Here is a 25583-nt window from a genome sequence, read left to right as displayed (position 1 = left end):
TCATTGTTCACGATTGCGCATTCACCGCACGCACGTCGAAAAGATTCGAATGCCATACTAATCCCTTCCCAACTTGTCGGAGCATATATGCCCACATCGGAGTCTCGCTGTGTTGCATATACGCTACGGATCATTTTTGATCACCCTTTACATATTAATGATTTCCCAATCATATGAAGACAACTAGATGACGTGAGGCAATTAACCGAAGAAGGAACAAAAAGAGAAAAAACAAATAAAACTGCAGCAGTACTAGTCCCGAGAAACATAGCGAGTAGAAACGAGAAAAGAATCTATCTGGAAAGATCACAAATGGGAATGAAGTCCCATGCTTCTTGACAGAGTGTAGGGGAACGATGCGGGAGACACGCACCGCCATACAAGGCAAGTTCCTAATGGAGGCGGTTTGCCGTTGCCTTCCTCCGACCGTAAAGAGGATGAATGATGATGACGAAGACGGTACAACACCCAGTCATTTCGGGGCAAGTGAAAATGCCTGAATCGAACCCGAGACCCCGTGCTCGGGGAGCGAGAACGCTACCGCGACACCACGAGCGGCGGACAAAACTTACAAGGAAGAAGTAATTAAAGGTGTCGTAAGATAATGAGATACATGAACCCAGATAGTTATGCGAGAGGAAAATTTAATTGTGATGGCCGACTGGACTTCGGTAGTAGGAAGAGAAAAAGATGGAAAAATAGTGGGACAGTATAGACTGGCTGAAAGGAATGAAAGAGAAAGTGGCCTGGTAGCATTTTGCACAGGACATAATTTAATCATTGCTAACACTTTGTTTCAGAATCATGATAGAAGGTTAAATATGTGGAGAAGACAAGGAGACATTGGAAGTTTTCAGATTGATTATATAATGATAAGACAGAGATTTTGGAACCAGATTTCGAGGGGGAAGATTAGCATTCTGACCACAATTGATTGGATATGGACCGTAGATTAAAACTGCAGAATTTGCAAAAAAGTGGATAATTAAGAAATGGAACCTGGATAAATGATTAAACCAGAGGTTTTTAATAGTTTCAAAGTGATTATTAGGCAACGATTGACTGAATTTGGGAAAAGAAACACAGTAGAAGACGAATGGGTAACTATGAGAGATGAAATATTGAATACAGCAGAGGATCAAATAGGTAAAAGGACAAGGCCTAATAAAAATCCTTAGATATCACAGGGGTTACTGAATTTAATTGGTGAAAGGAAAAAAATATAAAAATGCAGCAAATGAAGCAGGCGAAAGGGAGTACAGAAGTCTAAGAAATGAGACTGGCTTAAAGTGCAAAATGGCAAAGCAGAGATGGCTACAGAACAATTGCAAGTCTATAAAAACATGTATAACTAGGGGAAAGATGTATACTGCCTGCAGAAAACTTGAAGAGGCCTTTGGAGAGAAGAGAAGCCACTATATGAATACCAAGAGCTCAGATGGAAAAACCAGTTCTAAGCAAAGAAGGGAGAGCTGAACGGTGGAAAGAGTATAAGAGGTATCTCCAACCCTTTAGGTCAAATTGAAACATATGATAGTGGGTCTACATCCGATTATATCGAGACAGGGAGCCAATAGTCGGAATTGCATGTTAATTGTGTTATGGTCATATACAGTGCACATCGCATAACTACAACGTAGCTCGTAGTAATTGTTAAAAGCGACGACCGCCAGTCTCAATGAATGTATTGCAACAGCGCATGCAGTTCTGCCATATTCTCGCAAAGATTCCGGGTGCCTGTTGTTCACTGGAATAGGCAGCGGGTGATAGACAGCGTACATACCTGTTCACCAAACATACACCAAACATAGCTCATAGAAAGTGTGTCATGTGACGACCGCATGCATCACACCGGAACATTAACCTCGGAGACTGTACCCTTTGTTGTCCGCAGAATGATGTGGTTTCAACACCACGGAGCACCAGCTGAGATGTTAATGTCTGCGAGCACCTGAACAACACGTACCTTCATCGTTGGACTGGAAGGGGAAGTCCTGTTCTGCCCCATTGCCTATTCTGTGGGCTGCTTTATTGTTGAAGGTGAGGCGAAATACTCAGAAAACTAGGGCTAAAAATAGCGTACAAGACAGACAACTCAACACAGTGGAAACTATGGACAACCAACACAAGCACAGACAAACACAACACACTTTGTATTTACCAACTAACGTGTCAGGACTGCAAATCAGTTTATATAGGACAGACAAGCAGAAACTTTAATGCCAGATACACAGAACACAGAAAAGCATTAAAAAGTAACAGCTGTCATTCCACATTTGCTGAACACTTTATGGACAATAAATATAGCCCAAGAGTCATCAACACTGATTTGAAAATTCTTAAAAGCAGCAACAGCCCCCCCCCCCCCATAGAAACTAATAATTGAAGAAAATTATCATATACAAAAAGCCATAGTAGAAAGAAAGCAAGTAAGAAAAGAATATACAGCTCTCTGCAATGGAACTCTGTTCTCTGCCCTCAAAGTATTATTAGATAATACTAACTCCACCCCCCCCCCACCCCTGCCCCCTACATACACACACAGACACATACATCCACCCATACACACACATAAAACTATATATATAATGATAAATCCTCAAACCTACTCTGTCTCACTCTCTCTCTCCCTCTCTCTTTTCACACACACACACACACACACACACACACACACACACACACACAAACACACACACACACAAACACACACACACACAAACACCTCTGAGAAATTCAATGACATCTTCAACTGTTCTGCTGTACATCCTCTTGTTTTCACACCTTCAACTGTTCCACTGTCCGTCATCTTGTTATTACAACTGGTAAACAGTGTGTTGTTTATATAGTTCCGCGTAGTCAGCGGGTTCACAACTTTCCCACTAGAGCGTGCCCCGCTAAGCACAACAGCGCAGGCGCAGCGCTCGTCCGTCTCCGCACTACGAGATGGCGCTGTCTTAGAGACGGACCAAATTCTGCTTCCGCCGATCCGCGTATTAATATGTAACGCAGCCAATGAGATTGCTGCTAACGTAGAACCTTTTCTCCTCACAGATCACACTCACGCAGTGATACCTGAACGCGCGAGGTATTATAACGAGTGTACAGACCTCCGATTTAGTCTGCATTAGTCTGTACCAGTCTATAGTCAAGTTTCAGTCTGTGCCTAATAAGATTACCATATTCCTGTACATAGCCATGAAGAGAAAAGTATAGACACTTTGTCAAGTATCAGAGATATGTGAGAATAAGATTAACGAACCAAGACCAAAGGAACTTCAGATTGTCGATTGTAAACAGCATCCAGAATCAAGTTAGTAATGTCTATGTTTTTTATTATTTTAATAAATGTGTGTGAAAATTAATCAAGTACTGTTTAAAGATGGTCACCGTCAATCTGCTACTCTAAGTGTGCAAGTGGCATTTCTATCGTCTGACTTAACGGCAGAAGATAAACACGCCACGATAAGACCACGAGACATATTGCTGACACTCGCCTACTTCGTTAGAGCGACAAGTCAAATAATCTGATAGTGTGTGTACCGAAGGTTTTACAGTACGCACACCACACAGTGACAACTCAATACACAGAACTTGACAATGAAGAAGATGACGAAAAAAGAAACCATAAGTGAAACATAATGTAAATAGATACACACACACACAACCTTTCACATAAATTATTAATCTCAGGCATAGCCATAACAGTTTATAAATCGTAATTTTTGCGTAAATGTTGTATATAGTTGCAGGTGACAAACTATGAACAAAAACACACACTGTAAAAACGTAATACAACAGGAAAACCACACATGTGGTAAGAAGGTATGAATACACAATTTTATGTGCTCTTCAAAAATCTGCAATTACAATTCAGAAACTAATTATTTATATGTATTTAAACAGTAAAGTACATTCCTTATGTTTAAAGGCCATACTAATTAAAAAACCCACTGATGATGCTGCAACTGCAGTGAAACATGTCTGGGACAGAAAACAAATCTGTGTTTTGCTAAAGGCGGACCCCACCCAAATACATATGTTAAGAGTGTATTTTGTTTACATCATGGGAAGGGGAAGGGTTTCAAGGTCACTTTCACTGATGATAATATGCAGTACGATCACCAGCTACCGTTATATTTTCACAGCATCCACGGCCTTTACCATATAAACACACGCTCAGATTCTTCTACCTTTCGTCTGTCAGGTATGCTCTCTTTGTTAAAAATACTAAAATTGCAGCCCACATATACAGGTGGATCATCAAGACTAGACGTAGATGCAACTCTTTTGTTTATTTTTTTGCGACACATTCATCAGTGCCACTCTTCGTTTCTATGTTGAGAATACTCTTCAAAACTTTAGCGTGATGATACACATATCGAAGACGGTCTATTATCATAAATAAAGGTAACCTTGAAACTCTTCTCCTCTTGCATTAACTAAAAAGAACACACTGATCTTAGCAAAAGTCGACACGCGATTGTTCTTGGTGTTGAAGTTCTCTGTGTTACCGCTGTACAATCACAGTGTGTTGCTACGTGACTCAGCAGCTCCGCGCCGCTCGACTGCGCGACTTCACAACACAGAGCTGCATGACGTAAGACGCGCTGCGGGTAGCTCGCCGCGTATTGACGGGAACAACCGAATGAAAACAATCGATTCATTCACTTGTTGGAAAACAATCGACTCAGTCGGTTGTAGTTATACGTATCGGTTGAGTAATTCATTCTGTCGAGTGAAACTAGTCGGTGGGAGCAGCCAACTGAAAACAATCAATTTTATTTTTATTAGCGTATGGTGCTACACACATGGTTTACACTTATTACATTATGAAATTATATGATAAAATACACTACAAAATACATAAGTGAAGGATACATGTTCAGGTAAAATATAATACATAAACACAATAAAAAGTAACATCACAGCAGATATTTTGTGTTATACAAGTCTTCAAATTCTGACGTCCATATTGGCGATCCATTCGAGGCAGGGCGGTGTGGCGTTGAAGACGTCGGCTCACGTCCGTGGAAGAAGTCCACGAGTGCACCCTGTGTAACGCTAAATGAGCTAGAACGATAGCTGGCGCTAGACTTACCTTCTCCAGAGGCTCTCCTGGCCTTGCGCACATGGAAGCAAGCCTGTCAGACAACAAGAAATATCGGATCTATCCTCCGAATTTGCCAAATAAATATTGAAGGACTAAACAATCAATTAATTCGGTTGGACTACTCATTTCTTGTTTCGAGTGAAACCGGTCTGTGGGAGCAACCGAAGGCAAACAGTCGTTCAGTTGGTCGGACCACTCATTCATTCTTTTGAATGAAAATAGTATGTGGGGGCAACTGGATGAAAACAAACGTGACGGTTGTAGTTTTACCTGGCGGTTGGGTTATTATTCATTTATTTTTTCTCGAGTGAAAGCAGTCAGTGAGAGCAATCGAATGAAAAGATTCGACACTGTTGTAGCTTTGCATATTGACTGACTTACTCATTCTTCCTTTACAAGTAAAAACAATCAGCAGTTTCTCTGTCCGTTGAACCATGTACTCATTCTTTTAACTGAAACTCTTCTTTAGTGATTTAGCTGACTGAGCTATCCGTTCATTCTCCTGACCGAAACCAGCCAGCAGTACTTTAATTACATTATACCGACAGTGGTCGTAAGCAAAATACATGTTCATTTAATTATGAACCGAATGGAGTAGTTTTTCCTTTCATCATTTAAAACGGATTCATATAATTCTGTGGGTTAAATAGTTCCAGATGCCAGTAATGCGTAACTAATTAACCAGACGTATGACTGGGGTAGGCCTGCCATCAGTTAAATGGCCGGTCCCAGACGAAAACTTCGAAAACCCCGCACATGTGGGTCAAATCAAATTATTTTCTCGGGTACAAACAGTCTGTAAACGGTGGCCACGATGATACGCTGGAAGCGGGGACACGCAGTTCAGTGCTTACAATGCAACGCGCACCTCCTGCCGATCAGCGAATATAGACTACTGGCCAATTGCTACGCCAAGAATAAACGCAGATGATAAACGGGTATTCATTGGACAAATATATTATACTGGAATTGACATGTGATTACATTTTTACGCAATTTGGGCTCATAGATCCTGAGAAATCAGTACCCAGAACAACCCCCTCTGGCCATAATAACGGCCTCGATACGCCTGTACAGCTGCCCATGCAGCTTCAACACGATACCACAGTTCATCAAGAGTAGTGACTGGCGTATTGTGACGAGCCAGTTGCTCGGCCACCATTGACCAGACGTTTTCAGTTGGTGAGAGATCTGGAGAATGTGCTGGCTAGGGCAGCAGTCGAACATTTTCTGTATCCAGAAAGGCCCGTACAGGACCTACAACACGCAGTCGTGCATTATCCTGCTGAAATGTAGGGTTTCGCAGGCATCGAATGAAGTCACGGTTCGTAACACATCTGAAATGTAACGTCCACTGTTCAAAGTGCCGTCAATGTGAACAAGAGGTGACCGAGACGTGTAACGAATGGCACCCCATACCATCAGGACAGGTGATACGCCCTATGGCGATGACGAATACACGCTTCCAATGTGCGTTCACAGCGATGTCGCCAAACACGGATGCGACCATGATGATTCTGTAAACAGAACCTGGATTCATCCGAAAAAAAATGACATTTTGCCATTCGTGCACCCAGGTTCGTCGTTGTGTACATCATCGCAGGCGCTCCTGTCTGTGATGCAGCGTCAAGGGTAACCGCAGTCATGGTCTCTGAGCTGATAGCCCATGCCGGTGCAAATGTTGACGAACTGTTCGTGCAGATGGTTGTTGTCTTGCAAACGTCCTCATCTGTTGACTCAGGGATTGAGACGTGGCTGCACGATCCGTTACAGCCATGCGGATAAGATGCCTATCATCTCGACTGCTAGTGATACGTGGCCGTTGGGATCCAGCACGGCGTTCCGTATTACCCTCCTGAACCCACCGATTCCATACTCCGCTAACAGTCATTGGATCTCGACCAACGCGAACAGCAATGTCGCGATACGATAAACCGCAATCGCGATAGGCTACAATCCGACCTTTATCAAAGTCGGAAACATGATGGTACGCATTTCTCCTCCTTACACGAGGCATCACAACCACATTTCACCAGTCAACGCTGGTCAACTGCTGTTTGTGTATGAGAAATCGCTTGTAAAGTTTCCTCGTGTCAGCACGTCGTAGCTGTCGCCACCGGCGCCAACCTTGTGTGAATGCTCTGAAAAGCTAATCATTTGCATATCACAGCATCTTCTTCCTGTCGGTTAAATTTCGCTTCTGTAACACGTGATCTTCGTGGTGTAGCAATTTTAATGGCCAGTAGCGTAAATTACACATGAGAGTAACAAGGATTTGTGAAAGCGCATTATTGAGATGTTCATATTCAGATGTAGTACTAATTTGCGGTAAGGAAAATGAACGTAAATGAAATCAGTTTTACGCAACTCGATGAGCAGAACTAAAATGACTTTTAAGGCGTTCAGTTGGCAGGCGGGCCGTGCGGCGTCACGGTGTATGCTCTCGCCCATTGTCCGCGACTTCTCACTGTCTCAATAAAGAAGTGTGGAAAATACAGGGTTTTCGAAAACTGTCTTTCCAGCTTTTATCACAAATATTTCAGAATTGGGGAAAGGTTGAAAAGCGCGGTTTGCAGCATAACGTTCATATACATCTAAGGTTCGAGGAGCCGCTTAATAGAGTTCAGTGTGTTAACGTGACCATATTTTCTAGAGACAAATTCGGGACACATTAAAAATTTGGGATATAACAAAAAAGTCTGAATTTAACGCAATGAATGAAAAATATCACTCTAATTTGTTACAAAAAGTACATTAATTTATATTTTATTAGTACCTTTTAAGATGAAGGGGTGCCAGCAGGCACAGTATTTACCAGTGCTGTAAATTTTCTTCAGCATATCTGTAGGACATCGAAAGGGTGCAAAAAAGGGCTGCTCGTTTTGTATTATCACGTTATAGGGGAGAGAGTGTGGCAGATATGATACACGAGATGGGATGGAAGTCATTACAGCATAGACGTTTTTCGTCGCGGCGAGACCTTTTTACGAAATTTCAGTCACCAACTTTCTCTTCCGAATGCGAAAATATTTTGTTGAGCCCAACCTACATAGGTAGGAATGATCATCAAAATAAAATAAGAGAAATCAGAGCTCGAACAGAAAGGTTTAGGTGTTCGTTTTTCCCGCTCGCTGTTCGGGAGTGGAACAGTAGAGAGATAGTATGATTGTGGTTCGATGAACCCTCTGCCAAGCACTTAAATGTGAATTGCAGAGTAGTCATGTAGATGTAGATGTAGATTCTGCAACAGCCTTGTGAAAACTTTCAGCTCAAGTTTCATAGTAATTCACTCAAGTCACTAACATTGCTTTCGTAGTTTCTACAACAAATTGTGTTTTGACAATGTTCCATTCACTAGACTGCTCATTTGGGAATTTTTTTTTCAGTAACAGCATACCGATACAGGGGAAATGAGGATACATTTTAGGATAAATCGTTTTATAATTGTTAAATTCGGGACAAATAGGTGACCCAAATTACTTTTGAAAAAATTCGGGACAGAGCTACAAAAATCGTGAAAAAAGGGGGGGGGGGAGATGCGGGGCGACGGATGGTCACCTCAAATGTGTGCACAGTCTGTAGCCCGCAGTTTATATCAGCAATATCCCAGTTCCATGTTCGACCTAGGGTGTATTACTGCTGCTCTGATGCAAGCTCACAATTCGTGAAAGTACCGCCCGGAGACAAAAATGAAACGGGGTTCTGCAGGACCTGGTTGTCAGATTTGGTCTGTAAAAACCACTCCAAACACTGTGCCAACTGCTGGAGGGTGGTCAGTCATTAACTAACGTGCGGAAATAAGAAAAAAAGATAAACAGCTTTAGGTGTGTGTGAACATTATGACGCAATGCAGACCTTTCTACCTATTCCCATTTCTAAAATATACGTGATCAAAGTAGTAAAGACGATTTTGGAGCCGGCCGCGGTGGTCTCGCGGTTCTAGGCGCTCAGTCCGGAACCCCGTGACTGCTACGGTCGTAGGTTCGAATCCTGCCTCGGGCATGGATGTGTGTGATGTCCTTAGGTTAGTTAGGTTTAAGTAGTTCTAAGTTCTAGGGGACTGATGACCACAGATGTTAAGTCCCATAGTGCTCAGAGCCATTTGAACCTTTTTTGAACGATTTTGGAACATACTGTATGTGCATAGGAGATTGACTAAGAGTCCTTGTCGCTGCGGTTGTAATAGACTGAAACGAACAAACTAGTACAGTTAGTCATCCTTTAGTCAATTTTAACTAAGGTTTATTATAGTCTGTTTCCAATCAGTCGAATTTCCACAGGCGTGAAAAAAAGTTCCAGGTTTACCCCGGGTAGTTGCATAAAAATCTCTCCAAGACGCCCCTGTACGCCTTGAAAACTAGGACCAATCTGGGGTTGCAAAGTGAGTGCAATGGTTCTCTTAACGATGTGTGGAGAAGAAAGGAATCTTGCCTCGTTTCAGCCATAGTTTGCATTGCACGCACAACGAAGCGGAGCCACCAGTATAAAAGGACATAGGGAGCATTGAGTTGTCAGCAGGGAAGCAGAACGGCAGAATGAGTTTGTCAGGTGAGCTCAGTAACTTCGATCGTGACCTAGTCACTGGATTTCATCTGAGTAACAATTTCATCAGGGAGATTTCAGTCCTTCCAGAGGTGCCCTTGTCAGCTGACTGTGATGAGACTGTGAAGTCAAAACGCGGAGGATCAACGCCGTGTAAACCAAGACCACGCACACCTCATGTGTTGACGGGCACGAAACCACCGTGCACTGGGGATGGTGACTGTAATAAACCGCATGCAATCGACGGAAGCAGTTACAAATTCCAAAGTGCTCCCAGTAGTTCAGATAGCACAATGACTGTGCGTAGGAACTTAGAATGTGGTAGAATGATCAAGCAGCTCTTCAGAAGTTACACCTTTCAGTCGCCAATCCAAAGCGGTGCTTAAGGTGGGGTAAAGAGCGACGCCACATGGCAGTGGAGAGCTGGAAACGAAATTTGGAATGGTATACGTTTTACCCTGTTGTAATCCGGTGGAAGGATTTGGGTTTGGCGAATCTTGGATAATTTTACCTGCCGTCATGCGTTGTGTCAACAAAGCAGTACGGAGAAGGTAGTGTTACGATATGATTGTGTTTTCCGTAGTTAGTGTGTGGTCCGCTTATTGCACTTAACTAATCGTTAAATGGGGTAGGATGTGGAGAGATTTTACAGAATTATGTGCGGCTTAGAGAAGAGGGACAGGCGGTGCATGACAATTCATCCTGTTGTAAAGCAGCATCTGTGAGACAATGGTTTGTGGACAGTAACACTCCCGACATGGGCTAGCCTACCCAGAGTTCTGCCCTGAACACAATGGAACCCGTTAGGGCTGAATCAGAATGTCGACTTCGCTCCAGACCCCATCGTCCAGTCACTACCTGTTTTTTCCACTACGGAGGAAGAATGAGCTGCCGTTCCTCCACAAACATTCAGACACCTCATTGAAAATACCCCCAGTGGAGTTGAAGTCGTAATAAAAGAAAGTGTGGACACATTGCATATTAATGTCCACTAATAGGTGTCTCGATACTTTTGATGAAAAAAAAATGGCTCTGAGCACTATGGGACTCAACTGCTGTGGTCATCAGTCCCCTAGAACTTAGAACTACTTAAACCTAACTAACCTAAGGACATCACACACATCCACGCCCGAGGCAGGATTCGAACCTGCGACCGTAGCAGTCCCACGGTTCCGGACTGCGCGCCTAGAACCGCGAGACCACCGCGGCCGGCACTTTTGATGAGATTGCATATTTCGTCAAGGACATTGCTGAGGTTAAGATATCTCTGTCTATGAAAGATCCTCTCTTCCATTACTCACGCCATCTTTCTTTTGGTGGTGGGCCTTTATGACAGTCATAATTGAATTTTACGCTTTATGTACTAAACACTAGTTTTTTTACGATGATAAACCAACTTAAGAGCACATATAACCAGTCTACCTCTACGTGGATAACTTGCCGGGGTGGCCGAGCGGTTATAGGCGCTACAGTCTGGAACCGCGCCACCGCTACGGTCGCAGGTTCGAATCCTGCCTCGGGCATGGATGTGTGTGACGTCCTTAGGTTAGTTAGGTTTAAGTAGTTCTAAGTTCAAGGGGACTGATGACCTCAGAAGTTAAGTCCCATAGTGCTCAGAGCCCTCTATGTGGCTAGGGATGGGCAACGTTTCAGTGGCGAAAATGTCTGCATGTCAAACCACGATAGGGGCTTAGAGGCTGTATTTGCAAAAGATAAGTAAGAAAATGGAAAAACTGAATCTTGCAGTGAAACTAAAGTAAACTGTGCTCATCATAAAATATGTGCAATTTTAACTATTTCGTCTGGAAAACGACCCCTATTTATTGACAACAGCAATGAAAAAAAGTCCGTGTGGATACATGCCTTACTGCAAACAAGCCCATCTCCTGACTCAAAGTACGTATCGTAGCCACAGAATCTTTCACGGCTGAGCAAACCACTTACGGCATGGGTGCTTTGAAAACTTGAATAGTGCTGAGTATTAAGCCTTCCGAATCTACTCCTTCCATATTAGTCTGTTTGTAACCTCCTCCTTCCTAATCGGCCTACTAGACTGCGATATAATTGTTACCGAAGGAAAATAATACCGGTTAGTAGGAGGAAAGTATACAACAAACCCTTCTGAAGGAGTTCCCAGAACTAATGAAGATAGACGTTCATTGGGGATATTGTAATACAGACACAGTCCCTTTGACTGTTCAGAGATGTCACCAAACCAGCCAAAATATGTAAATAACCATGCATGAGCAGCGCCTACTAGACGGAGGGGGTCCGACAACCGATCAGTTCCAGTCATTCCTCCAGGAAGGAGGTACACGGCTCGTGTTGGCTGTAGTTCAACCATGCCTAGACGGTCAGAACAGCGGCTCGATCGCGTCCACATTGTTACTTTGTGCCAGGAAGGGCTCTCAACACGGGAAGCGTCCAAGCGTCTTGGAGTGAACCAAAGCCCCTACTGCAGTGGATGACCGCTACCTACGGGTTATGGCTCGGAGGAAACTCTGACAGAAACCTCACCATGTTGAATAATGGTTTTCGTGCAGCCACAGGACGTTGTGTTACGACTCAAACTGTGCGCAATAGGCTGCATGACGCGAAACTTCACTCCCGACGTCCTTGGCAAGGTCTATCTTTGCAACCATGACACAATGCAGCGAGTTTCAGATGGGCCCAACAACATGCCGAATGGACCGCTCAGGATTGGCATCACATTCTCTTCACCGATGAGTGTCGCATATGCCTTCAACCAGAAAATCGTCGGAGACGTGTCTGGAGGCGACCCGGTCAGGTTGAACGCCTTAGACACACTGTCCAGTGAGTGCAGCAAGGTGGAGGTTCCCTGCTGTTTTGGGGCGGCATTATGTGGGGCCGACGTGCGCCGCTGTTGGTCATGGAAGGCGCCGTAACGGCTTAACAATACGTGAATGCCATCGTCTGACCGATAGTGCAACCATATCGGCAGCATATTGGCGAGGCTTCCATCTTCATGGACGACAATTCGCGCCCCCATCGTGTACATTTTGTGAATGACTTGTCTCAGGATAACGACATCGCTCGACCAAAGTGGCCAGCATGTCCTCCAGACATGAATCCTATCGAACATGTCTGGGATAGACTGAAAAGGCTGTTTATGGACGACGTGATCCACCAACTACTCTGAGGGATCTACGCCGAATCGCCGTTGAGGAGTGGGACAATCTGACCAACAGTGCCTTGATGAACTTATGGATAGTATGCCACAATGAACACAGGCATGCATCAATGCAAGAGGACGTGTTACTGGGTATTAGAGGTAATGGTGTGTACAGCAATCTGTACCACCACCTCTGAAGGTCTTGCTGTATGGTGGTACAACATGCAATGTGTGGTTTTCACGAACAATAAAAAGGGTGGAAACGATGTTTATGTTGATCTCTATTACAATTTTCAATACAGGTTCCGGAACTCTCGGAACCGAGGTAATGCAAAACTTCTTTTATGTGTGTTTTTAATACAAATAAAATACTGATTATCAAAAAATGGATAAGTAAATGGTCCCCAGTCTGTTGATGATGATGATGATGAGTCCCATACTCCGTTTACCGAGCGTAGGGGAGCGACGCGGGAGACCCGCGCCGCCATACTAGGCAAGGTCCTAGTGGAGGCGGTTTGCCATTGCCTTCCTCCGACCGTAATGGGGATGATTGATGATGATGATGAAGACGACACAAACACCCAGTCATCACGAGGCAGGTGAAAAATCCCTGACCCCGCCGGGAATCGAACCCGGGACCCCGTGCTCGGGAAGCGAGAACGCTACCGCGAGACCACGAGCTGCGGACTGTTAGGGCAATGAATATCCAAAATCCTAAGAAAGGTAATGGTAAAGAAAACTAAGCAAACAATCACTGGAGTGGCAACAGAAGGTTGTCGAGCTTTTCCAGAACACAACAAAAGGAAATGATTCAGCAATCACTGAGTTTGCAGTTACTCTTTCTAAAATACTAAATTTTGAAAGCAAATTTAAATGATGTTGCTAGTTAGATGAATGACTGGCTATAACTGAAACTTTGTTACGTAAAAAATGACTTTCAGTATCCTCGGCGTAACGCAAAGCAAAATTTAGAAAAAGTCAAGCAATTTATTTTTGCTTATTGAGAGGCTGAACTGCATTTACTTTAAGCAAATGAGCAACTAATTTTGCTTTTAATATAATAATAATAATAAAATACATATCAAGCCAGCAGAAGTCAGTCGCTACGCTAAACACAGAACAAATGAAATTGAACTCTCCTAAGTTGTGCTGCATCTTTAGTTATTAGTTTTGCCAGCGAAGTTTTACGTTACTTTAAGTGATTGAAGTTAATACCCAAGATTGTAAATTAGTTAAACTTCTGTTATGGAATACAAGAATGAACAGTTACTGAGGCAGCAAAATTTGGACTGATACTAGTCATTAGCAAACAAACAAAACTGGCAGTAAGCAGTAAATCAATTTTCATATGTTTACGACACTCGGTGATCGCATGGAAAGAAAAACAGACCATGCTTCGCAATAATGTCTGAGGACATGACAACACAGGTGCCCGACAAGTTTTAACTATTGTAGGCTATTATTCATGAACGTTAGTCGAACAATGTGGAAGAAATGCCACTGGGTAATTCCTTTACAATATTAGTTATAATTGTCAGTTAACAGTCTTACGATGTCGGACGGCGAAGAATGTAGCCGACGACAATGCTGAGCTGCTACTGTTGCTTCTGCTGGTTGATAACTACGAATCGTCTCAGAGGCACGGATAATTATGGGACAGGCAATAGAATTGCAGCTTTCCTCCGCCTGTTCACTCCTACCGTGTTCTCCATACTCGCAGGTTAACGAAGTACGTACGCCTACACTGGCGCGATCATACAGGTAGTTGCACACCACCTATGCGGGAGCACCCAAGAAACACTTCCGCTCTCTTTCATGACTCAAGCTGCTCTGCTTCCTCTCTGCTCACAGTGTGACAGAGATTCTCCCCACGCAAAGATAAACAACGGTACAGCTACTGCCATTTTTTCGTTACTGTCGATACGTTTAAATAAAGTTCCCTTGGCTTTTACCCAGCAATTTACAATATTTTCACTATAACTACAATCAATTACATACAGTCAGAAATAAGTACACTATTATATCCAACAAATATTAAATGCAGTTTCTTCAATAAAGCTTACAGAGGCAGAATTAGAAGTACAATACAAGTTATCAAGAGATATGAAACGGCGAAAAATTTTGGATGGTGCAAAAGGTATTTTGTCTGCATTTACGGTGTTACATGTTCTCTCCTCATATACCCGTACGCTATGGACTGTTGTTTCGATGCGGTAAAGCGGTAAGGTTAATGACTGGTGGGTGTAGGAGGGGGACAGTGGGGCTTATCTGTTAGTGTTGTATTTATTTTTATCATATAAGAACTGCTTGTGAGTAAAGAACATTAGAATCCAAATATTTTATCCACTTGAAATTTTAGACGTCTCGTGGCCTTAATAACACCCAGCACTCTTAGAGAATTTATGTGCTAAATTGCTATCGAATTCTATCAATACAGATGTCCGACAGCATATGCGAAGTGACTGCGTCTCTTGTAATTTTTTCTTTCTGCCGTTATGCCGCGGTTACAGAGCCCTCCCATCAAGTGTGTGCTCATTGACGTTGTGGCACCTTCTGTCTTTTCCAGCGACCTCACATGTCCAGTTACAGGTGAAACTGTAGTTTGATGTAAAATGCAAACTAGAGTCTACCAGTCTACTGCTGGTACCGAATCCCAAAGTTGTTACATCTCTCACAGTTCAACAAGCCCCATCGTTGCCTGAAGTTAAGGTGAGCACATTTGTCTTCAAATGATATAAATTCTTTTCGTTTCCTCTCTGAGTTTCAACAATTTGCGGGTTGCTTGTCTGATGTTGAGCTGGAGCATTCGGATACACGAGTTTGGGAAACAACTTAGTAAGCGCAGGATGACCACACCAATGTGTCAGACCAATAATCTTCATCTCCTCTCCGTCTTGCGCTGTACTTTTTCCTGAACGAGCCAGTCTAGTCTATAAAATTTGAGTGGTATATAGACGGAAAATTGAAAACAGGTAAAAGACCTTGCGAGACAGTAGTACAGCGGTCTGTAGAGGAAACGTTTTACAGCGACTGCCGCCCCGCAGTTGTATGGCTGTTGACCACTCATTCAATCGCCTAAGTGCTCGAAGTAACAGGTGTGGTACTTTAGAGCAACTACTGGCTGCCGTTGAGACTGCCACTGGCTGGCTTTTGTCTTCAAATGCAGTTCGCAGGCTTCTTCGTGAATGTGACCCGTATGTCTGCACCTGTTCCTCCACACACTGCAGAGGACATCGGCGATGGCAGTCAACGCTCTTTACGCATACCAATCTGCAGCACGGATCAGTTACTTTCCTCTCAGTATTACGCAAATGCTCTGGTAATGACGTCCATCTGCACGGAATATTTCTAACCCATCGTAGATGTAACAGAACTATATATATAAAAAAAGAAACGGCTTCAGAATGAGATTTTCACTCTGCAGCGGAGTGTGCGCTGATATGAAACGTCCTGGCAGATTAAAACTGTGTGCCCCACCGAGACTCGAACTAGGGACCTTTGCCTTCCGCGGGCAAGTGCTCTACCATCTTTTTTTTTATTATCAGATTGACTTGGTATATTTCACGAGAATTGAGACAACCATAGTCAAATCATCATTTAATATTAGCTGCAAAAAGAAAATCAACAATTTAGTTGAAACACAAATAAAACATTTCTTCTGAAGGGGAAGACCAACCCGTTATCCCACCCGTATGAATTTTGGGTGTATATATATACATGCTAAAGAGAAAAAAAAATTACGAAAAAATACAACAAGGGAGGGGACTCAAGCTCAGGGAAGAAACAGGAATCACAGGGGAACTTAACCAACACCTTGACGGTTAAACACAAGAAAAAGCATATTCGCAAAAAGCGTAACCGCTGCCATTTCCAATGCGCAGTTGACAAATAATGGTGAAAAACGCGGCGCGGATCTGGGTCATTACCGCCTTCAATGACGTAGTGGACATAGTAACCCAAGAGCCAGACAATCGTGTTCGTTTTCGTTTGAGGAAAATAAGAGACGTCCGGATGTAAGAAGATGTCGTCTGGGAATGCGGTTTCAGGCCCTCTAGTAAGAAAAGCTAATTGACGGCGGACCCAGAGCCAATGATCCCGTCCGCAAGCAACTAGCCTGTGAAGTAAGGTGTCAGTTTGATGACATTCCTCACACTGATCAGTCGGACGAAGGCCAATACGAAAAAGACGATCACCAGTAGGTATCAGACGGTAAATGACCTTATACCACGTTGAAACAATCTCCATCGGCAAAATGGGAAGACTAAGATGAGACCAGACCGTTTTCCATGACGTTGACGGGGAAGCAAGTTCAACAGAAGAAGGGAAACATGCTGTACCCCAACGGATTTGTAGCATGTTGGTAGTAATATGCGTCATAGAAAGTATATCAGCACCCAGAATACCGACAAGTACAAAGTATTTACGAATGTGCCGCAATTTAGGATTAATCCGTCCAACATCAACAGGAGGGGTCAGACTGGTCGGCCGGAGGCGGGAAAGTAAACGAGAGGTGACTGAATGCGGAGCCCGCGTACAGGTTAAAACATTGCGGCGGGCAAATAAGATGGACGTCTTCACTTTGATATCTGAAAGACCCAATCCTCCAAGCTTCCGAGGCCTGGCCACAACTTCATACCGGACACGGAAGACATGGCGGCGCCACAGAAATCGACTAGACAGCTGTTTCAGCCTGCGGGCCATCATCGCGGGAAGCGGGAAGACCTGCGCAACGTAGTATATTTTACTGAAGACATAGGTCTCTAAAACCCGTGCCTTGTGAAGGAGGCTAAGGGAACGGCGGTCATGTTCAAGGATCGCCCCGTGAACACGACTCGTAACCTCACGCCAATTTAGTGCCGCCATTTTGATCGGATTACGATCCACTATGATCCCCAAGGTCTTATGGCGATCGACAACCGTCGCCCAAGGAATGACGACATGATCAAAGCCTCTCAACGGCAGGAACGTGCATTTGCGATCATTAATGCGAGCACCAGCAAGACCACAAAATGAATCCAAGGTATCCTTAAGCCGCGGTATGTCCTCGGCATGTCGTACTAAAACCATGACGTCATCGGCGTATGCACGGACTGCAAAAATTTCCCCCAATATATTCCAGCCACGTAATTGCATGGTGAGATGGCGAAGTAAGGTCTCTAAGGATAGAACAAAAAGTGACATGGATAAGGGGCTTCCCTGGGGTAACCCCCGTCTGATCGATATCCGGGGGGTAGGGGACCGTTCACAATCACCGAGACACTGATACCGGTAAAAAGATTAGTTAAGACTTGTCGAGCATCATTATTAAAGCCGACAGCGGTGAGCACTCTCGATAAAAAATCATGGCTGACGCAATCGAACGCTTTTTGGAAATCAAGAAAAAGCAAAGCCCCTGGGATATTAGCGGCAGCCGCCACCGAGATTACATCGCGACATTCGAGAACGGAAGTCAGTATCGTGCGTCCAGGCACACAGCTTTGGTGGGCGGCAATAATGGTATCGAGCAGCTTAGAGAGACGGATATTAATTGCTCGAGCGACAAGTTTATAATCAAAGTTAAGGAGAGTAATAGGACAGAGGGAATCAATTGCAGGTCGACCTGTAGATTTCAGGAGGAGGACGATTCTGCCTTCCTGAAAAGGAGCAGGAAGTGAGACTCCCCGCATCACTTCATTTACCATTGACGTTAAGGTGTCACCAATGAGCGGCCAAAATTGAACATAGAACTCCTTAGGAATACCATCTAATCCAGGCGACTTGCGGGACTGCGATCCTGCAACAACATCATATATGTCATCCTTCTGAAAGGGGCGCAGAAAGGCGTCGTTTAATTGAGGAGTGACGACGCGAGGCAGCAAGGAGGTAAAGTCGTCAAGAGAGGTTTCCGCCGGGACATGAGTATCGTACAGATCAGTAAAATAGGTGTAAACGAAGTCAGAAATGTCACGGTGAGAGGTGAACACGCGGCCGTCAGCGGTTGTGAGGGAGGCAAGGCACCCACGTTTCCGGCGCGACCGTAAACGGACTAGATGGTAGAGTGACGTCAGTTCCTCTTGTAGAAGGGAACGTGGTTGAGACCTCGTCCGCAGGCCCTCCATTTGAATGCGTTTGAGCTGCAGCAATTTGGCTTTGATGCGCTGTATATCAGTAACCCGTAGGGGAGCATGCGTAGCACTATCGTACAGTTGACGTAAGACAGAATAGTAAAATTCTTGCGTTCGTCGATCTTCTGCCACCTTCGCAGCCCCAAAACGCATGAGAGCCCTACGGATGTGTGGTTTTGCATAGTGTCCACCATGCCACGATAGACGGGTACCGGTCCATAGTACGAGAACAACGAGTCCAAATGTCCTCCAGGACGATACCAAGGGAGGTATCTTGCAAATACGCGATATTGAGCATCAAAGGAGGACGAAACAATTTTACCGGTTGTCGCTCGTAATTAAACGTAACGGCTACAGCGCAATGATCAGTAAAACAGGCTGGTATCACATCAACAGCCAGAAGTTGCCCACACAAGGAATCGGAAAGGTAAAAGCGATCGAGGCGACTGCTAGACGTGGGAGTAAAGTAGGTATGTCGCACAAGTGTAGGATAGCGAGAAACCCACACATCACGCAGGTGCAAGGAGCGCACAAGGTCGTCGAGTTCTTTACTGAAATTAAAATTAGGAGACTGATCTACCGGCCGTAGAACACAATTGAAGTCCCCACCTAAAATTATCTTTGTCGGGGATTTACGAAGCAGGTAAATGACTTCTTCTTTGTAGAAACTCGAACGTGCGGTAGTACAACCCGAACCAGAAGGGGCATAAAGAAGGAGTAAACTGAGATCATAAAACGTGCACCCGATCCCCCTTCCACTGTCGAGTATTTCGAAATTCATCAACGGAATGCCTTCTCTATAAAACAAGGCAGTGCCCATAGAAAGTTCGGAAGCGACATTAAAAAACGTCGAGAACCCAGGAATGGAAAACTGGTCGAATAGGACTTCCTGTAAAAAAACAACATCTGCCCCAGACTGATAGATAAACTGTCGCAAAGCGGCGAGCCGAAGCTCAGAACATATTCTGTTAATATTCAGAGTAAGAAATGTATATGCTTGCATGGAACTTCAACCCAGAAAGAAGAGCAAAGATCGGTAGAGAGCCGTCAGCTGACGGAGCAACATACAAGTAATCATACCAGAAACAAGCGCTGAACCACAGAGAGAAAAACTACGAAACAGGACCCTCATCTTCCCACTGCTTTTTCTTCGGCCGTGACGCGGCTCTCTGTGGCTGTTTGCGGATTCGACTGCGGCTCCGCGGTGCCGACGCTGCAGCGTTCGGCTGCGTGGGAGCATCATGTAGACATTCCGTGTCAGATTGCGGGAGAGAGGCCTCTACATCCCACTCGTCCGCAGACATGGGTTCACGGTGGGACAGTTGGTGAATAACAACGGGATCCACTGGCTCTGGAGAATCAATCAGTTGTTTGATGGGAGGAGGCTGTGACCCAGAGGGGGCGACAGAAATTCCAGAAGGGGGATGCAAAACAGAGTCAATAGGAGAAGTGTCAGAGAGAACCGGAGAAGACACGTGGCAACCAGAAGCAGGTTCCGTCACGGGCGTCTCCGAAGAGGCTGCCGCGGCAGCAGGAACAACGTCAGATAAGGTGTCAGGGAGCTTCTGCAAAGGCGTGATAGCACCTGTGGCGTCCTCATCCACGATTTCCGACTGAGAAAGAGAGTCCTTTACCGGAGGCCCATCGGAAGGGCGAGCCAATAAGGAAGATTCATCAGCCGCATCATCCTGTGTTCGCCGACGCTTGTTGTGAGAAATCAGCGCGGGCACATCGGAATTAAGGGCAGCAACATCCCTACTCAAGGACAACGGGGGAAAATCACGGCCGTTGTCGGGCAACGGATCACTGCGTCCCTCAGTAACAGTGAGCGATTCAGTCCGAGATCCTTGCGGGAGAAGATCAGCTAAAGTCAATTTTTTACGCTGTTCGTATGTAGGTTTTAATACCACCACACGCCGCGGACAATTAGTACGGAAATGACCAGTTTCATTACAATAATAACATGTTCCTTCCTGGCCACTGTACGTGATATGGATCCTATAACCACATACCTGTAGGTGAGAAGGAATAGGTTTTTTGACCACCATTTCCACCGACCGAATACCACTATATACCTGTAAGCGGTGCTGAGCAGACCAGCGTTCCTTTCGAATATGGCGTACGTCCCCATAAGGAAGCAAAACGGACTTCAGAAAACAGTCGTCAACCTCGGGCGGAAGGTTAAATACCCGAACATTCGTATATATCACTTCTGCGTTTGCCAAGAGAACCATACTAGTGGAACCATCACGGTGCGTAAAGGGTACCTGAGAACCATGACGAGAAAGTAGCCTATCAACCTGGAGCGGGTCAAGAAACTTAACAAAAAACACATATAATTCGCTGTCGAAATATGCGGTATGCACCTGATCAGTAGTGACGTTAACTGTATCGACTAACCAGTCATGTATCTCCAAAGAACCGGGCTGGACGTGACGTGTGGATTTGTCAAAGGTAAAACTGACTGTACCTGTACGCGGAACTTTCGTGGGAACCATGGTGGACATCACGGCGAGAGACGACGCCGCGACAGGAAGGGCCGCACGAACACCAAACACCAGCCGACAACCAGCGATGCGACGCGCACGGAGACCAACACGGCACTAAACTGACAGGAGGAAAACACGCTGCGCTACGGTAGAGGCGGAACTAAGAGCACAACCTAGTCGCCCGACGCGCGAAGCGAGAAGTGATCTGAGCTACCGAAGCACGACTCACGCCCGCTACTCACAGCTTTACTTCTGCCAGTATCTCGTATCCTACCTTCCAAACTTTACAGAAGCTCTTCCCGAGTTTGAGTCTCGGTCGGGCACACAGTTTTAATCTGCCAGGAAGTTTCATATCAGCGCACACTCCGCAGCAGAGTGAAAATCTCATTCTGGAAACATCCCCCATGCTGTGGCTAAGCCATGTCTCCGCTATATCCTTTCTTTCAGGAGTGCTAGTTCTGCTAGGTTCGTAGAAGAGCTTCTGTAAAGTTTGTCAGGTAGGAGACGAGATACTGGCAGAAGTAAAGCTGTGAGTACCGGGCGTGAGTCGTGCTTCGGTAGCTCAGATGGATGCCGGCACGGTAGCTCAGCGTGTTCGGTCAGAGGGTTAGCTGCCCTCTGTAATAATAATAAAAAAAACTGAGTGAATGGATCAATAACGACCTTCAATGGGCGTCAGGAGACGTCCGCCACGAACAATTGAAACGAACAATAACGAACAAAATGAGATTACAAAAAAAAAAAAAAAAAATGTAGTGCACTTGCCCGCGAAGGCAAAGGTCCGAGTTCGAGTCTCGCTCGGGCACACAGTTTTAATCTGCCAGGAAGTTTCAAGAAACGGCTTGCCTATTCGAGTGATTAATCCCATCGAGCTCATATTTTAAAGACTCGATCGACATTTTATGTTCTCACATTACCCAAAATCCTGCAAGATCCGAGATGTTCTCTGTGTACCTACATCTATACTTAATATAAAATAAAATCCTCCATCACGTTTCCTGTCTGTATGTGAAGGTCAATCTTAGGAACTATGGTAGATATTTTGATACGATTTTCACTAATAGTCGTTCACTGGAAAGGTTTATGTGTATAATTTATAATTATAGTAATGATATATGTCTAATAAAGGGTGGTCCCTTGATAGTGACCGGGCCAAATATCTCAAGAAATAAGCATCAACCAAAAAAAGTACAAACAACGAAATTCGTCTAGCTTGAAGGGTGAAACCAAATGGTGCTATAGTTGGCCCGCTAGATGGCGCTGCCGAAGGTCAAATGGATATCAACTGCGTTTTTTAAAAATTGGAACCCCCATTTTTAACTACATATCCGTGTAGTACGTAAGGAAATATGAATGTTTTAGTTGCACCACTTTTTTCGCTTTGTGACAGATGGCGCTGTAATAGTCACAAACGTATAAGTACGTGGTATCACGTAACATTCCGCCAGTGCGGACGGTATTTGCTTCGTGATACATTACTCGTGTTAAAATTGACCGTTTACCAATTGCGGAAAAGGTCGATATCGTGTTGATGTATGGCTATTGTGATCAAAATGCCCAACGGCCGTGTGATATGTATGCTGCTCGGTATCCTGGACGACATCATCCAAGTGTCTGGACCGTTCGCCGGATAGTTACATTATTTAACGAAACAGGAAGTTTTCAGCCACATGTGAAACGTCAGCCACGACCTGCAACAAATGATGACGCCCAACCAGGTGTTTCAGCTGCTGTCGAAGCTAATCCGTACATCAGTAGCAGACAAATTGAGCGCGATCTGGAATCTCATAAACGTCGTTGTTGAGAATGCTACATCAACATCGATTGCACCCGTACCATATTTCAATGCACCAGGAATATCATGGTGACGACTTTGAACCCCGTGTACAGCTCTGCCACTGGGCACAAGAGGAATTACGGGACGATGGCAGATTTTTTGCACGCGTTCTATTTAGGGACGAAGCGTCATTCACCAACAGCGGTAACGTAAACCGGCATAAAATGCACTATTGGGCAACGGAAAATCCACGATGGCTGCGACAAGTGGAACATCAGCGACCTTGGTTAATGTATGGTGCGGCATTATGGGAGGAAGGATAATTCGCCCCCATTTTGTCGATGGCAATCTAAATGGTGCAATGTATGCTGATTTCCTACGTAATGTTCTACCGGTGTTACTTACAAGATGTTTCACTGCGTGACAGAGTGGCGATGTACTTCCAACATGATGGATGTCCGGCACATAGCTCGCGTGCGGTTGAAGCGGTTTTGAACAGCTTATTTCATGACAGATGGATTAGTCGTCGAAGCACCATACCATGGCCCGCACGTTCACCGGATCACAGCATGCGTTCTCAGAAATGATAAGTTCACAAAGGTACATGTATCACATTGGAACAACCGAAATAAAATGTTCAAACGTACCTACGTTCTGTATTTTAATTTAAAAAACCTGCCTAGTACCAACTGTTCGTCTGTAATTGTGAGCCATATGTTTTTGACTATTACTGCGCCATCTGTCACAAAGAGAAAAAAGTGGTCCAACTAAAACATTCATATTTCTTTACGTACTACACGAATATGTAATAAAAATGGGGGTTCCTATTTTAAAAAATGCAGTTAATATCCGTTTGACCTATAGCAGCGCCATCTAGCGGGCCAACCATAGCGCCATCTGGTTTCCCCCTTCATATAGACAAGTTTCGTTCTTTGTAGTTATTTCGTTTGACGCTTATTTCGTGAGATATTTGGCCCGTTCACGATCAATGGACTACCCTGTATATTTATTGCTATCTGTTCCATATATAAATGGCGTTTGGAGTGACATCTAGCGGCAGTGATAAGGACTACGAGGTGGTCAGCTACAGAGACGGTAGTATCTGACAAGAAATGAATCAAACGGCAGCAGCAACTCTAGAGGGCAGCGAAGGTAGACTGTAATCGAGACAGCTATACGTATCTGTCTACCTATACATATTATAAATTGAAGTTCCACACGCCGTTTTCCTGTCTGTTAGTGAAGGCTAATCACAGGAACCACTGTAAATATTTTGATGCGGTTGTGCCTAATATAGAGACTGGCACACGAGGAGGGTTTTGCGTATACAATTTATAACCATTTCGTGCAAATTGGCTGAACTATGATGTATTAAAGACGACGGATGAAAGTCTACCGCCGCGTTTTTCTGTCTATATGTGAAGGCTCATTCCAGAAACTGCTGTAGGGATTTTGATACGGTTTTCACTAACAGAGAGACTGATTCTCGAGGAAGGCTTGTGCAGATATAACATTACCGCTACGCCAGACATGTCATCCGGTCATAGATATTTAGTGCCAATCGTGCGAAGGCAGGGCAGATAGCTAGTATCTCATACTCTGCAAGTCAAAGGCAGAGAGAGAGAAAGTGAGAGAGAGAGAGAGAGAGAGAGAGAGAGAGAGAGAGAGAGAGAGAGAGAGAGAGTAGTTTTGGTGCCAACACGTTAAAAGTTTGCTGCATGTGCCTGTGTCGTGTGGAACATGGGAAGCGTGTACGTCTCCACTAGCACTTGCGAGAGAGACGCTCATTTGACAAGAGTTGCAGTTGGTGGGAGACCATACGACGTACTAACACCTGAGTTCGAAGAACGGATTCTTCGTACTTTGGATGAAACTCCATTAAATAGTTAATCACATAACGGCGTGGAACATTCTGCATTAAAATCTTGTGCCCTTATATCTCGTTCAACGAGTGCAAGCATCAAACGAGACAGCCTTTCAACCAAGAATAACTTCCTTTCAAAGCATGTTAGAGCAATGTGCTGTTTTCCTGCGGTTCGTAGCATGTACCTTATGCAATGGTGAGATCGGCGTTTCACGAGATGGAATGTTCGATTAAAGTATCAGTCCCATCCGGAGTCCGCAGCTCGTGGTCGTGCGGTAGCGTTCTCGCTTCCCACGCCCGGGTTCCCGTGTTTGATTCCCGGCGGGGTCAGGGATTTTCTCTGCCTCGTGATGATTGGGTGTTGTGTGATGTCCTTAGGTTAGTTAGGTTTAAGTAGTTCTAAGTTCTAGGGGACTGATGACCATAGATGTTAAGTCCCATAGTGCTCAGAGCCATTTGAACCATTTTTTTCCCATCTGGGCTTGTGAAAACTCTCATGAAGTGTTACAATACAAACATTAACAGAGGCTTAGGTTTAACATGTGGGGTGGAATAATTTACGGT

Source organism: Schistocerca gregaria, chromosome X, assembly GCF_023897955.1.
Source record: "Schistocerca gregaria isolate iqSchGreg1 chromosome X, iqSchGreg1.2, whole genome shotgun sequence".
Lineage (NCBI taxonomy): Eukaryota > Metazoa > Arthropoda > Insecta > Orthoptera > Acrididae > Schistocerca > Schistocerca gregaria.
This window is presented reverse-complemented; position numbering follows the sequence as displayed.